The sequence below is a fragment of the Gobio gobio genome (genome assembly GCF_949357685.1).
Source record: "Gobio gobio genome assembly, chromosome: 1".
Taxonomy (NCBI): domain Eukaryota; kingdom Metazoa; phylum Chordata; class Actinopteri; order Cypriniformes; family Gobionidae; genus Gobio; species Gobio gobio.
Genome location: NC_137097.1, coordinates 5,164,193 through 5,179,876, shown reverse-complemented (window position 1 = coordinate 5,179,876; position 15,684 = coordinate 5,164,193).

Here is a 15,684-nt window from a genome sequence, read left to right as displayed (position 1 = left end):
GTAGTCAGTCCAGGAAACATTAACAAATCCAGAGGAGAAATGCACGTCCAGAAATCAGTAGGCAGGCATGAGTCCGGAACCAGGAAGACAATCCGGGACCAGAGAGGGTGGCACTGCAGGCACATGTAAACTGGAGAAGAGAACAAAGCAAATCGGAGCGTCAGATCTAGCAAAGAAAAAAAAAACTAAATAGCAGACAAATCAAAAATCTTAAGCTTGAGATATTTATAGTTCTTTTAAGCGTCTATCAAATCTCAAGTAAATTATTTGTACACTTTATTTTTACATAAAATAATGTTTTCTATTTTCACCAAGTGTACACTCCACCTAACAATGCCTGGTTGGGCAAAACAAAATAAAAAAATACACAAAACATCTTCGGGGTGCAGTTAGTAAAGCAAAAGCTTCAGGATCTTGTTTTTGACGAGTTTGACCCGGGTTTGAATCCGCCTTTTGCAGAGCTCACTCTTCTCCCTTTTTTCATCACATATCACATCGGAAAGGCATTCACTTTCAATAAAAATTAAGAAAATGTTCTAAAGGTGTTTATTGGGTAGGGTTAGGGGTAGGTGTAGGAAGGGCTTTTAGTGTCCCATTAAGGCAGCATCTATTTAATAATTTTAAAAAATATAATCTTTACCCTCTGTTATTATTGCATCCTGTTAATGTACAACAATACTGAGGTGCAAATAGTATGTATCTGTCAAAATAAAATACAAATAGCATCTAGTTACTATTTACACACATTGCAAAGAACTACTTTTACATGGTGTAAATAGAATATATCACTATTTTCACTTAGTAAACAGCATCTACAGCTATTTGCACTTAGTGTAAATATCATCTATTAGCATAATCGCATTGCTGCCTTATTTTTATTTTAGGTCTTTAAAAGGTTAGTTCACCCAAAAATGAAAATAATGTCATTTATTTCTCACCCTCATGCCATTCCACACCCGTAAGACCTCCGTTCATCTTCAGAACACAAATGAAGATATTTTAGTTGAAATCCGAAGACTCAGTGAGGCCTGCATAGCCAGCAATGACATTTCCTTTCTCAAGATCCATTAATGTACTAAAAACATATTTAAATCAGTCCATGTGAGTACAGCAGTTCTATATTAATATTATAAAGCCACGAAAATATTTTTGGTGCACCAAAAAAAACCCAAAATAACGACTTATGCTGCTGCACGAATCAGCGAGTCGATTCAGTGGTTCGGAGCGCCAAAGTCACGTGATTTCAGCAGTTTGACGGTTTGACACGCGATCCGAATCATAATTCAATACACTGATTCACAACGCTCCAAAGCTTCATGAAGAAGTGTTGTGAAATTTGCCAACACTATATTAATATTGAACCACTGTACTCACATGGACTGATTTAAATATGTTTTTAGTACATTAATGGATCTTGAGAGTGTAAATTGCTTTGCTCCCTATGCAGGCCTCACTGAGCCTTCGGATTTCAACAAAAATATCTTCATTTGTGTTCCGAAGATGAACGGAGGTCCTACGGGTGTGGAACTGCATGAGGAGGAGGAATAAATTACATTATTTTAATTTCTGGGTGAACTAACCCTTTAATATAACATTATATTAGGCTACAGAATCGACTGAAAATGACGGGGAGAAAAGTGGAGAGTGACAGCATGCGCACTGCCCATCCCTGAATACTTACTTCAAATTATAATGAGAAGCGATCCAACGAACCATCATATAAATGTGGGGAACTGGTCGCCGTAAAACGAACTTAGTGTCATATTGATAGCAGCTGTACAGAACAATAAAGCAATATTAACATGTATTGCTTATAAATGTTTAAAGTATTCATTCATTTATAGCTGGTGCTTGTAAAATGTAATTCAGTTACTCAAATCTAACTGGCCGAGAGGCCACATGTTTTGGAACAATCACATATAATACGTTGTCAAATCCTTACATTAGCCCTTCTCCTAACCAGGCCTGGTGCGTGTTTAAGGGTCTCTTGAATATGGCAGTAAGGGATTTGATTATTGCCTCTGTTTAAAATACAAGTAAAGTTTTGATATTACATGATATTAAATATAAAATCATTAAAATTACAGTAATATATGGAAACACTTTTAATAGTTTTTTTTACTTAGTAGAACTCGATAAACATAAAGTTCTTCAAGTTTCCTCTTCCTTCCTTTGACACTGTACTGTGCCCACTCTTCAGAGGGAGTCATTTGTCTCATCATTCGCTGCACTGTTTCACCATAGTTGGTCCTCCAAGTGCAGAAAGATATTGAACCTGAATTTAAATTAAATGCTGATCATATGCAAATACTCATTACAGTTCAGCTCCTCAAATGAAAGAAAGTCAGATAACTGACCAAGAGCTGGAATGGGGTTTTCTGGCCCTGTCTCTTCCTCTTTTGCCTGCAGTAGTCAGAGACAGGAGAGAATGCTCTTCCTGCTTGGCAATTATTTTATCCAGCTTCATGAGGACATTTAACTACAAGTCTGTTATATAATTTTAGTTTCTAAGAACATCTGCTGATAAGGTTGATTTAAAATATAAAACAATATTATTTACTGTTATTTAAACACACACACACACACACACACACACACACACACACACACACACACACACACACACACACACACACACACACACACACACACACACACACACACACACACACACACACACACACACACACACATCCTTGTCTTTGTGGCATTGTGTGGCCACCTGACAGGATCATGCATTCTGGGAACCACCCTTTCTGAAGGTTGTACAGCAGTAAAAAAAAATCAGGAAGTCAAGTCAAGTCAACTTTATTTATATAGCGCTTTTAACAATGTAGATTGTTTCAAAGCAGCTTTACAGTGTTAAACAGGAAAATAATGCAGCATTATTTTATTCAACTGTATAGCCATTCTGGAAAAAACGCTGATGTCATCAGTTCATTTCAATTATCATACAGTGACAGTGTGGGCTTTAGATCAATAATTCGATCAGTAATTTAGTTTAAATGGTTAATTTAGTTTATTATTTAGATTTATTTCGATGCTTAGTTGAAAAATTTAGTGTCCCCAACTGAGCACGCCAAGCCAGAGGCAACAGTGGCAAAGAAACCAAAACCCCATCAGGTGACCTAATGGAGAAAAATAAACCTTGGGAGAAACCAGGCTCAGTCGGGGTGCCAGTTCTCCTCTGGCCAATTAACAAACAGCGTATTATTATTATTATTCTGGCAGCTTTACAGCTCAGAGGTCATAATAGATCAGAATATTCGAGGGACCGGGGGCAACATGCTGGAGACGGGTTTATTGAGGATGATGTTGATTAAATAATTATTAAAGTGCAATATTCGAATGATCAGAGGCAACACGCTGGAGACGGGTTTATTGAGGATGACATATCGATTTAAGTATTATTTAATTGTAATATTCGAACAATCTGAGTCAACACGCCGGAGACGGGTTTATTGAGATGCCGTGTCGATGAGGCAGTTGCAGGGGGAGTCTAATCACGGTCTCTGCAGACACTTCGGGGTCCTGTGTTGGTCTTCTCTGGGCGCAAGTCCACCATCTGATCTGGATACGGCCCGGATCCGGCTGACTGCAGTAAACCTCGGGATAAAACAGAGAGACTATCATTAGCGTAGATGCCATTCTTCTGATGATGTAACGAGTACATCACCCTGCTGCCATCTGGTAAGCGCTTCCGTAGCCTGATGGCAAAGACTGAAAGACTCAGGAGGAGTTTCTTCCCCCAGGCCATCAGACTCCTGAACTCAGTCACGTGACTTCACTTCACCCCGCACACGCATTAACATCCAGTTTAAACATTAACATCCACATACTGCCATTGCACTGCACTTTACGTTCCTATTGTTACTGTGTAACAACCTGTAATAACCTGTTTGCACATCATACTCCTGTTTGCACATTATACTCCATTTGCAATTATACCTATTGCATGCACATCATACTTCTCTATATATAAATATATATATATATTTTATGTTAACCACTTATTTTTAAGTCTACAGTTTCTCACTTATCATATCCACTTATTTTATATTTTATATTTTTATTTTATTTTTTTATTTTTATCTTATTTCCTATTTTTATCTTACTTGATTTATTTATAACTCTACTTATGTTAATACTTTTTATTCTAATTTTATTCTATTTCTATTTTAATTTCCCCTTGTGTTCTTGTAACTGTTATTTGCACTGTCCATGGAGCGGACCTGTTTACATTTCACTGCCAGTTGTATATTGTGTATATAACTGTGTATGTGACAAATAAAACTCTTGAATCAGGTGTTATGGGAAGTGTTCCCGGTTCCGGCTGACCTAGTTAATGCAGCCTAACAATCATTTCATTGAAAAAGTGTTTTATGTGTATGCCACAGTAAAGAGATGTGTTTTTAGTCTAGATTTAAACTGACAGAGTGTGTCTGCTTCCCGAACAATGTTAGGAAGACTGTTCCAGAGTTTTGGAGCTAAATGGGAAAAGGATCGACCGCCTGCAGTTGATTTGGATATTCTCGGTATTATCAACTGGCCAGAATTTTGAGACCGCAGTAGATGGAGTATAATTTGTTAAGAGCTCGCTCAAGTATTGGGGAGCTAAACCATTTAGTGCTTTGTAAGTAATAAGTAAGATTTTAAAATTTATGCAATGTTTAATAGGCAGCCAGTGCAGTGTTGACAGAACTGGGCTAATATGGTCATACTTCCTGGTTCTAGTAAGATCTCGAGCTGCTGCGTTTTGGACCAGCTGGAGTTTATTTATTAAGCGAGCAGGGCAACCACCCAGTAGAGCATTACAATAATCTAGCCTTGAGGTCATGAACGCATGAACTAACTGTTCAGCATTTTGCATTGAGAGCATGTGCCGTAATTTAGATATATTTTTAAGATGGTAGAAAGCAGTTTTACAGATGCTAGAAACGTGGCTTTCAAACGAAAGATTGGTATCAAAGAGCACACCCAGGTTCCTCACTGACGACGAGGACTTGACAGAACAGCCATTAAGTGTTAGACAGTATTCTAGGTTACTACTTGTGGAGCTTTTTTGTCCAATAATTAAAAATTCATTTTTTTCTGAATTGAGTTGCAGGAAATTACTGGTCATCCAATGTTTTATATCAGCTATGCATTCCGTTAATCTTGTGAATTAGTAAGTTTCTTCAGGGCGTGAAGAAATATAGAGCTGAGTATCGTCAGCATAACAATGAAAACTAACGCCATGCTTCCTAATGATATCTCCCAGTGGTAGCATGTACAGGGTGAAGAGTAGCGGTCCTAGCACTGAGCCTTGTGGTACTCCATACTGAACTTGCGATCGGTGTGACAAATCTTCATTTACTACTACAAACTGATAACGGTCGCATAGGTATGATTTAAACCATGATAAAGCAATTCCACTAATACCTACATTATTTTCGAGTCTATTCAAAAGAATGTTGTGGTCGATAGTATCAAATACAGCGCTAAGATCGAGTAACACTAATAGAGAGATACAGCCACGATCGGATGATAAGAGCAAATCATTTGTAACTCTGCAGTCTCAGTGCTATGATACGGTCTAAATCCTGACTGGAAATCCTCACAGATACCATTTCTTTCTAAAAAGGAACATAATTTTGAAGACACTGCCTTTTCAAGTATTTTTGACAGGAAGGGTAGATTTGAGATTGGTCTATAATTGACTAATTCTGTAGGATCAAGTTGCGTTTTTTTAATAAGTGGTTTAATAATAGCCAACTTAAAAGTTTTCGGTACATATCCTAATGACAAAGATTAATTAATTATATTAAGAAGAGGATCTATGACCTCTGGTAGCATCTCTTTTAATAGCCTAGTCGGTATAGGGTCGAGCATACATGTTGTCGATTTTGATGATTTAACGAGTTTAGCCAATTCTTCTTCTCCTATAGCAGTGAATGAGTGTAATTTTTCCTCAGTGACACTACAATGCTCTGTCTGATGTGATGCTGTAGTAGACAATGCATGGTTAACATTTTTTTCCTAATATTATCAATCTTACATGTGAAGAAGTTCATAAAGTCATTACTGCTGTGCTGTTTATAATCATCAGAAGTTGAAGCTTTATTTTTGGTTAATTTAGCCACTGTATCGAATAAATACCTTGGGTTGTGTTTGTTTTCTTCCAAGAGAGTTGAGAAATAAGCAGATCTAGCAGTTTTTACGGCCTTTCTGTATGTGATCATGTGCTCTTTCCACGAATTACGAAATACCTCTAATTTTGTTTTCTTCCAGCTGCGCTCCATTTTTCTGGCTGCTGTTTTAAGGGCCCGGGTGTGCTCGTTGTACCACGGCGTTGGACTATTTTCTTTAATCTTCTTTAAGCGCAGAGGAGCAACTGTGTCTAAAGTACTGGAAAAGAGAGAGTCAATAGTTTCTGTTGCAACATCGAGTTCTTCTATACTATCTGGGATGCTGAGCAGATGATAGTGATGAGGAAGATTATTTAAAAAGCAATCTTTAGTAGCGGCAGTGATTGTCCTGCCATTTTTGAAGCGAGGGGGCGGCTTTGCAACCTTAGCTAAATTAAGTATACATGATACTAAGTAATGATCTGAGATGTCATCGCTCTGCTGCAGACATTTATCAACATTTATTCCATGTGACAATATTAGGTCTAAAGTATGATTATGGCGATGAGTGGCTCCTGACACGTGTTGCCTAACTCCAATAGAGTTTAGTGTGTCTTTAAATGCTAATCCCAATACGTCTTTTCCGTTGTCTGCATGGATATTAAAATCACCAACAATTAGTACTTTATCTACGGCCAGTACTAACTCTGATATAAAATCAGCAAATTCTTTGATTAAGTCTGTATTATGCCCTGGTGGCCTGTATACAGTAGCTAACACAAATGTTGAACGGGTTTTATCATGTACTAGTGTTGTAGTCAAGACCACCTAAACCGAGACCAAGACAAGACCAAGACTTTGAAGGGTCGAGACCAAGTCAAGACCAAGACAGGCCGAGACCGAGTCAAGACCAAGACCAAGACAGGCCGAGACCGAGTCAAGACCAAGACCAGTGCAAATCCCCACATTGCATGACACACTTCTGATAAAATGTGGAATATGCATACGATTGGCACTTCTCTCATGTGTGTGGGTGTGTAAGAGAGAAGTTTTGATAAAATAATCAACAGGCATTGCTGATATGTGGGAATTTATCTTTTTCTTCTATAAGCAAATAAATGCGAATAAACACTTAAGAGCTGAAATGAACATAACCATTTATTCAGAACTCCTTTTCAATGGTTTGCCATCCACCTAACACGATGCAGGCATTTTGGCCAAAAAAATTACAAAAATTGTAATTGGGAGAACCTCAAACATTGATGACATTATATGCCATACCTGAATGAACTGCCGTGGCAAAACACTTCTAACACGCTTGCCACCAAGGACAAAACATAAAGCTGTAGTTAATGAGAAAAATAAAATAAAATCTGATCAATGGGAAAAGTGGGTAACACTTTACAATACGGGTGCACTAGTATGCATTAATTCATCCTTAATTAATGCACAGATAATCATGAGTTAATGTATTACTAATGGTGAACTAACCCATTTATTAATGATCACTGCATCAGCAACTAATGAAGATTCTACATGATTAATAGATTAAGTCATCATTAAATTGTTATCAGTTAAATATATCATAATGTATTAATTCCTTAATATATTATACTAACTAATCATTTAAATTAATTACCACAACGGGTCAAAGCCACGCATTTCAACTTCCAGTTGTCTGCTTTAATGAATCATTAGCTAATGATTTACAAATGTGTCATTATGTTATGACTTATTGAGGCACATGACTATTAACTAATTGATTAAGTAATATTTACTTGTGGTCATGGGTTTTGAATTAATTTTGAATTAGTTAATAGTCATGTGCCCCAACAAGTAAAGTCATAACACAATGATACCTTTGTAAATCATTAGCTAATGATTCATTAAAGCAGACAACTGGAAGTTGAAATGCATGGCTTTGACCCATTGAGGTAATTAACACGTTGCTTTACATTATTAGTTCATATAATATGTTATTAAGGAATGAATACATTGACACATTTAACTAATAACAATTTAATGATTACTTAATATATTAATCATGCTGAATCTTCATTAGTTGCTGATGCAGTAATCATTAATAAATGGGTTAGTTCACCATTAGTAATACATTAACTCATGATTATCTGTGCATTAGTTAAGTATGAATTAATGCATATTAGTGCACCCGTATTGTAAAGTGTTACCGAAATGTGTTTAAAGTAGCTTTTGGTTACATTTAAGAAAAATGAGAGATTGCAACATTTTGTGACCCAAACGTGCACGATGGGGTCTCATTATAATGCCCCCTCTACTAAAAACCCTCTCCACTGGAGCAGAGGAGGCAGGGACCGACAGCACCTTCATGGCCAGATTGTGGAGTTGAGGGTATCTGTCATGGTTTTTGGCCCAGAAGGAGAGTGCATTGTCAGTGTCAGTATCTGTATCATGGATGGCATCAAAGTATTTGCTTATCTGTGTTTCAATACTTGAATCCTGGGTTGTTGAGCTGCGCTTCTTGTGAGCTTTGTAGCGGGACAGAAGGCGCGGGCATTTGACTGGTGGCGAATCACTGGGTGGATCCACATTCATGGCCTCTGAGTCAGTTGCTTCTCCTTCACTGCTTATTTTCTCCACCTCTGAGAACAAAGTGTCTGAGAAGCAAAAACATAATAAATTGGTTACATGTAAAGAGATAGAATGTCTGCACATATCAGAGAGTTTACATTTATACTTTTAGGACAAATTTAAAAATAATTTAAGAATGATTTTTAGACAAGTCTATTTTTTTCTCATTTAAATGAGCATTGTGTTTTAATATAAACTTAAGTACAGGGTCTTTGTTCCAGTGCAGACTCAGAGGTCAGTTTTAGGTAGGAATATGGCAGGTTAGTAAGATTTAGTAAGAAGTTACTTAAATTATTCTAGTATGACCAGTGCATTTATTTAGGTCAGATATAGTGCTACTGTAATGCATCTAACTGTTGCCTTTCTTTTTTTACTTAAGTACATAGGCAAATACTAGACTTTTCTTGGATTTATCTCTACAGGTGACCATGACAGGCAATTAGTCAGTTTGTTTTCTGACAAAAATAAACCTAAAAATTAAAACCCCATTAAAGGGTAACTAAACCCTAAACCAACTTTTTTTAGTTAATGATCTGTAATACTGGGGCTTTATTAATGCTGTTCATTGATTCGAGTAAATGTTTTGACATTTGAGTATAAAGTGTTTTAATTCTATAAAATATGGTGTAAAACCGCCAAAGTGCTGCCCTCTTAAGGTTGAACGGTGGCTACTGCAGTTGAATTTTCCTATTGGACGTTGTGGTACATCGTGACGTAGGATGGTACCTCCAACGGCTCACAATCCGCGCCCCTAGCACGAGCTCACCACGCCCTCAGAAATGTTTCCCCCAATCACATGATGAGAACGGCTTCACTCCAGTATGAACTGTCATATTACATGAAGTGGAAACATTATGAATGAAACTCACTTGACACTTGCTTTAACATTGTATTGAAGAAAATACGGTTAAATAATGAAGTTGTCAGTACACGTCAGGCTTTTCTTGCGATTTTATTGCCGCCCGTCATGTGTACAGATAATTTTCATACATAAGACGCGCTTTCAAACCCTGACACGCAAGTGGTTGCCGCGGACGCAGATAGATTAGGTCAGTTCTCTTGCGCGGCTGCTTCACTAGCATCGTCGGCATCGGGAGTTAACGCAGTTTGAGCAGCGGCTCGCATTGATAAGGCTCCGGGTTTATGTCTACAGACAATCCACCCTCCTCCACTTCAGGTGAAGGTAGGAGAAATGACCGCTCTGTTGCAAAGCTGGCGTCACTCCAGTCATTCTCCATCTTTGCGACTCGCGAGTCTGACAGCTGTCAATCAACCCGTCCCTGCGGGTCTCAGGTGCACGCCCTCCGCTCAGCCCCGCCCTCGGTTTGTCCCCTCTGTGTCCGCCGGGCTCTGCCCACTTTTCCAGCATTTTTTGAAAATTGCCAGTGGGTGGAGTTAAGCTCTGAGCAGGGGTTTAGTTACCCTTTAAGGCCTTTCAAGGACTACTATTTGAAACATCTATGACATTTTAGGATTTGCAAATTACAAGACTTTTGTTTTCACTGGATAAGAATTAACTGTATAGGGATGTGACGGTGAGGAAATTTTCCCACCGGTTAATTGATGTGTGACAACACCGGTAATACCGGTATCACCGGCAGAGGCTTTTAAATCACTAATTCTATCAAACCGAAAGTAACATGCACATGACCGCTCTGAACTGAAAACGCGCGAGTGCGCACACCGTGAATGACAGCTCGTCTGTAAATACACCCTGTTATACTCGCGCCTGGCTCCGCAGCGCGAGCTCCGCAAACTGCGCGCGCTCCTCCCCCAAACGGACGAGGCGTTTATAGTCGACGCGCGCGCCGTTGTAGTATTCTGTGAAACGACAGGGGGCGACTTGGAGTAATTGTTCTTAAATCCGTCGAAAGCAGGAGCGAAGAAGTATTTTACCGGAACAGGTGAACAGGGCGTCCCGCAAGCCGTTCGTGGAACATAAACGAACCCACATGAGCCCCGTAACTTTACAAGAGAGACTGGCCGTCACACTACGTGTTCTTGCGTCTGGCAGTAACCAAAAATGTGTTGCCTCCAGTTACAAGTTGGGCTCGACCACAGTTTCGTTGATCGCAGTACAAGTACAGGACTGTCATCAGAAGGGGATGTATACAGTAATGTTGCCAATCAAAGTAAAAAAAAAAAAAAAGTGTTAAATCTTGTGTGTTTGCTTTGTGCTTTAAAATATATTTTTCACTTTCATGTATAAGTTATCACAGTGTTTGTAATAAAACCATAAAACTGAAAGCGTGGCATTGGTCGACATTAGAACAAAATAGATGGATGTGAAAACATGCATACACTATATTGATATTTTTATACTATATATATATATATATATATATATATATATATATATATATATATACACACTATATTTTAACTATATTAGTTCACAGTGCATTAACTGAAGATGACAACTAATTTCTGATTTTGTTTGTACATTCTGAAATTAACACTAAACAAGCACAATAAATGCTGCAGAAAGTGTCTTGTAAACTAATGTACTAAATGAAGCCTCTTTGTACAGTTACTTTTTATAAAACATGCCTTATTTTATCAAAGGTTCTATTTCAGTTAGTGTAGGCTCATTTTGAAAATGTAAGCAGTTACTTAAGACAAGTGCAAACTGGGTGCTTAATGCAAATGTATTCTAAAGTCCTATTCACAAAAGGAATGGATGGTTGGACGGATGGATGGCCATCAATGCAAACTTTCCATGAATTCTGTGCCATCTGGCTGTCGCGATGATCCCTCATGGAATGGTCATAAATGTGCCGGTACTGACGCACCAGCTCGGACAAAGTCGCCTCAAAATCGTACATCTTCGGATGCGGAGGTGCGCGCGGAGTTACAAAAAATGCGCTGCGCACCGCCAGGCGAAATGGGGTCTTGCGGAGCCAACGCGCGAGACCGCCCCCTCCGCGTTGACGTCATTTTTGCCGCGCGCACCCTCGCGCTCTTGCGGCCGCGGCGAGTATAAACAAGGCTTAAATGCGCGCTCTGTGAGGCCATGGGTGCGTCTCAATCAGTTCCCTAGTTCAGTAGTCAGGGCACTGATCAAGCATTGATCAGTCTATGATTGAGATGCACGCCATGAATGAATAACAGTTCGTCCGTAAAGCCTTGTTACTCGACGCGCCCGCACGAGCGCGAGGGTGCGCGCGGCAAAAATAAATGCGCGCAGTCAGCGCACTGCGGAGCCAGGCGAAAGTAAACAATGCGCGTTCTGTGCGGCCGTGCACATTTTACTTTCGGTTTTGAATTAGCGCCAATTCGGCTGCGGGTTGCTTGAATTGTGGGTTCATTAGCCTATTATTTTTAATGAAAACAAAACAAATGACAAACTCCCTTAAATAGGCGCTTTTACGTTTCGCTTTGAAACCAAATCTTCCGCGATCATCTCAGTCAGCTCCTCACTCTTAAATCTGATGAATGACTCCTGCCGCTGCCGAGACTCACGGTCGGATCCTGCTTTATTAAGCAGATACGTTCAGTTTTTATTTGTATTGTCTGTTCTTTAACTGAACTAAATTATTTTATTACTATAAAAAAATCAAAAAGACGGTGGGCGGTGCCACGGTGGGCAAGTGATGTAACCGGTGTTGAGTCTGGACACCGGTAACACCGGCAACACAGACTATCGTAGCAAGCCTACTGTATATTAACCTGTTAGTGTCTTCTTCAGTTCATCTCGGAGTTTCTTCACTGATGTTGCATTTCCCCCATTGTTGTTAACATCCAGATCCACCCAACTTAAGCCAACTGTGGATCCAGCATTGTAGCTAAGAAGTACACATTGTGGCTAAAAGGTTCCTCTCTTCCACTCTCTTTGGCCATGTTTGCTTTGGTAAAAATTCCAGAGAATCTTTTCACCAGAGACTGACGGAGGGCCTTAACTAATGGCCGGCACTGCATTCTGGTATCCTCCATCTTGAGGAGGTGTGTATTCAAGTCCAGGACAGTTGGAACCACTGATGGTAACTGATTTATCCCCTTCTGTCTGGTCTGTTGCCTCAGAGAACGGAGCAAGAACTGCACTCAGTTCCTTCAGCTGGTTCCACTCATGAGCACTAAACATCACAGTCTCATAGTCCTTACTGCACATTTCATTTAGGGATTTGTGGTCCAGAGCTGTGAGGGCCTGTACTTGTTTGAACGTGCTGTTCCAGCGTGTGGTGTTTGCTGCTGGAATGGTCTTAGAGTCAAACATAGCCTCAAACTTTTCTTTAAATTGTGAGCTGCTATGTAACAGCGTTGTGAACCGTGATGTTTTGGCTATGGTGCGGGAAATGGCCCTTCCCAGATAGCAAAAAATATCGGCACGGCTTCTTTTTGCCGCCGGCCCTAAGCTGTCGGCTATAGGTGCGTCCCGCTGGCGGTGATGAAACGTTTGCCGCCGAATACGTCACTCCCATTTCTTGCGAGATGCCGCGGCCGACTAGCCGGCGGGCCGCCGGCTTCATTTTCTCTGGCGGTTGCCTCCGCCTAATGGACCGCGGCCGGCTGGCGGCAAGCCGCTTTGATATACAAGGATTTCTACTCTCAAATTCGACCAGCCACGTTGGCTATGTTTGGCTTGTTGGGAAATAGAGTGGAACTGACAGCATTTTAACTAGTTCTCACATTTGAAGCGATTATAAAATCATAATAGCCTAGCCTATATGTGAATTATATCAAATATTAGTTTTTTTTTGCTCCAAAGCCATTAGGGTTTATAACAGATTCTTGACTCTTGATTCCATGATAAGGTTAGGTTTAGGAAATTACATTTAAATTTTCACTTGATTATTTGCATGTTGAGTGTGTTTAAACAGTGTTGGTCAATTTGACCCATAATGGATGTAATACTTTTTTTTTTTTTTTAGCATAATAGGAGGGTTAAGAAAGTTTGAAAGTTCATTTTAGGATATTGAACACTTTTATTTTTGTATTGCCCTTTTTCTATTTCTTTTTGGACTGACTTTAAAATAGACATGACAAAAAATGAGAACTTAGAACTTCATGACATTTTACTTTGTTTTCAAAACCCATATTTTTCTGAAAAACAAAAATATATTATTAATTATTTAGGAAAAATTCTACATTCATAAGACAAGAATAACTCAAAAGAAGCCCTCTAATATTACCTTTTATAAAGCTGATTTTTACAATATACTTTGAAACCCTTTCAAACATGAGGTCGCAAAACAAAAAGCTTACAAAAACAGAAACCTGAAAGCTTTTCAATTTCATGTGACTGCCTTAATATTATAAAGTATTTTCTATCTCAGAATTCTTATTTTTATTATTTATTTTATATACATTGTTACATTTGTTGTTATTCTTTGTTCTACATATTCGGAACTGTACCACAATGCTTTATTATTTTTATTTTTCTCTCATTGTACTTTTTGTATTGTACTTGTCTATAAATGTACTAATTTAAATAAAAATAAAACCAAACCAAACAGAGAAGTACCTCCACCGGCCGAGAGGGGCAGTATACCTAAAAAAGACGGAAGACAAACCGGAAAAACATATGAAACAGATTTACCAACAGCGGCCGGCAACTCATCACACGGTTTTAGTATTTGAAGAGAGGAGATCAGAAAATATCATCGACTACGAGCGTTTAGGTAAGTACATGTTTCCTTTTTGTGTAACACAATATTATGTTCATTTTTGATGTATATACCGGTAGGTTATTTTAATTTGTTTGTGCCGACACGCACGCTGCTAGTCTAGAGCACAATACACAGTGCTAACACGTGCTGTTTCGCCTTTTTTACACACTGAGTTCAAGCATGTTCTACATGTTAAAATGTATCTAGCTACTGTAGGTAAATTAGCCAAAGCTTTACATCTAGAAAGACTTAAGTTAAATTTTTGGTGTTTTCTAACAAAACAGAATGATGTATATAGGTTATTTAAATTATTTTGTTAGTCCGAACAAGCATGCTGCTAGGTCAGTTTTAGCAAGTGTTAGCTAACATGTGCTGTGTTGCTACTGTTCTTCTAGCATTTAAGGTGATTTATGAGTTATTTCTCTGAACTGCTGTACTTTTTATGTTTGAGGACAATGCAGTTTACTTGAATCACTACACTGAATGAATACATTTTACTGTTCCACATTTGGCTGACCAGTTTCCCCCCCACAGCATAGCTACTGTATATTCTGTATTTAACGTTAACAATGCGGTTTTGTTCACATTTTCTTGCAGATACCTTGACCAGAGCACAATCGGTTATCTTCATCCAAGAGACCTACTGTTGGACAATCGTTTCGGCTTTCAAGGTAAATAAATTGTTAGTCACAATGTCTAGTTACTGGGCTATAAGGAGAAGAATATTGAAAGGAGTTGAGATGGACAAACAGGAAATTGCAGCTGTTGGAAACTTAAACAGTATGGAAAATTGTGCCTTTAGTTGTTGTTTTATTTATATATATATATATATATATATATATATATATATATATATATATATATATATATATATATATATATATATATATATATATATATATATATATATATATATATATAATTTTTTTTTTATGTAGATTTCCAGAATGAGAACCAAGCCCTGAGGGAAAGCAATGCACGAGCAGGTGAGAACATGCACTCTTTCTTAAATTTTACTTCTTTGACTGTGATGTAGGTCCAAAATTACCAAATGCCTTTCATTTTGTAGCTTCGGATGGCAGCGGCTCACTTCAAGAGCAGGTGAAGCAAGTGAAACAATGTTGATGACGTTTGCTCGTACTGGGCAATCAGGTACAACTTGCAAACAACACCTGTGGTTGTTGGTTTAATTCCCACTGGGGCCACCTGTACATGTAGTAGACCTAGTTGTAAATGTCATAGTTTAGTAGTTGAGGGACCAGGACTGACTGCTTTATTCTTTTATTCTGTGAACCCCTGTAGGTGCAGATCAGACCCTAATGCTGCGACGTCTTGGAGAGTTTGGCGATGTTGTGCGTAGC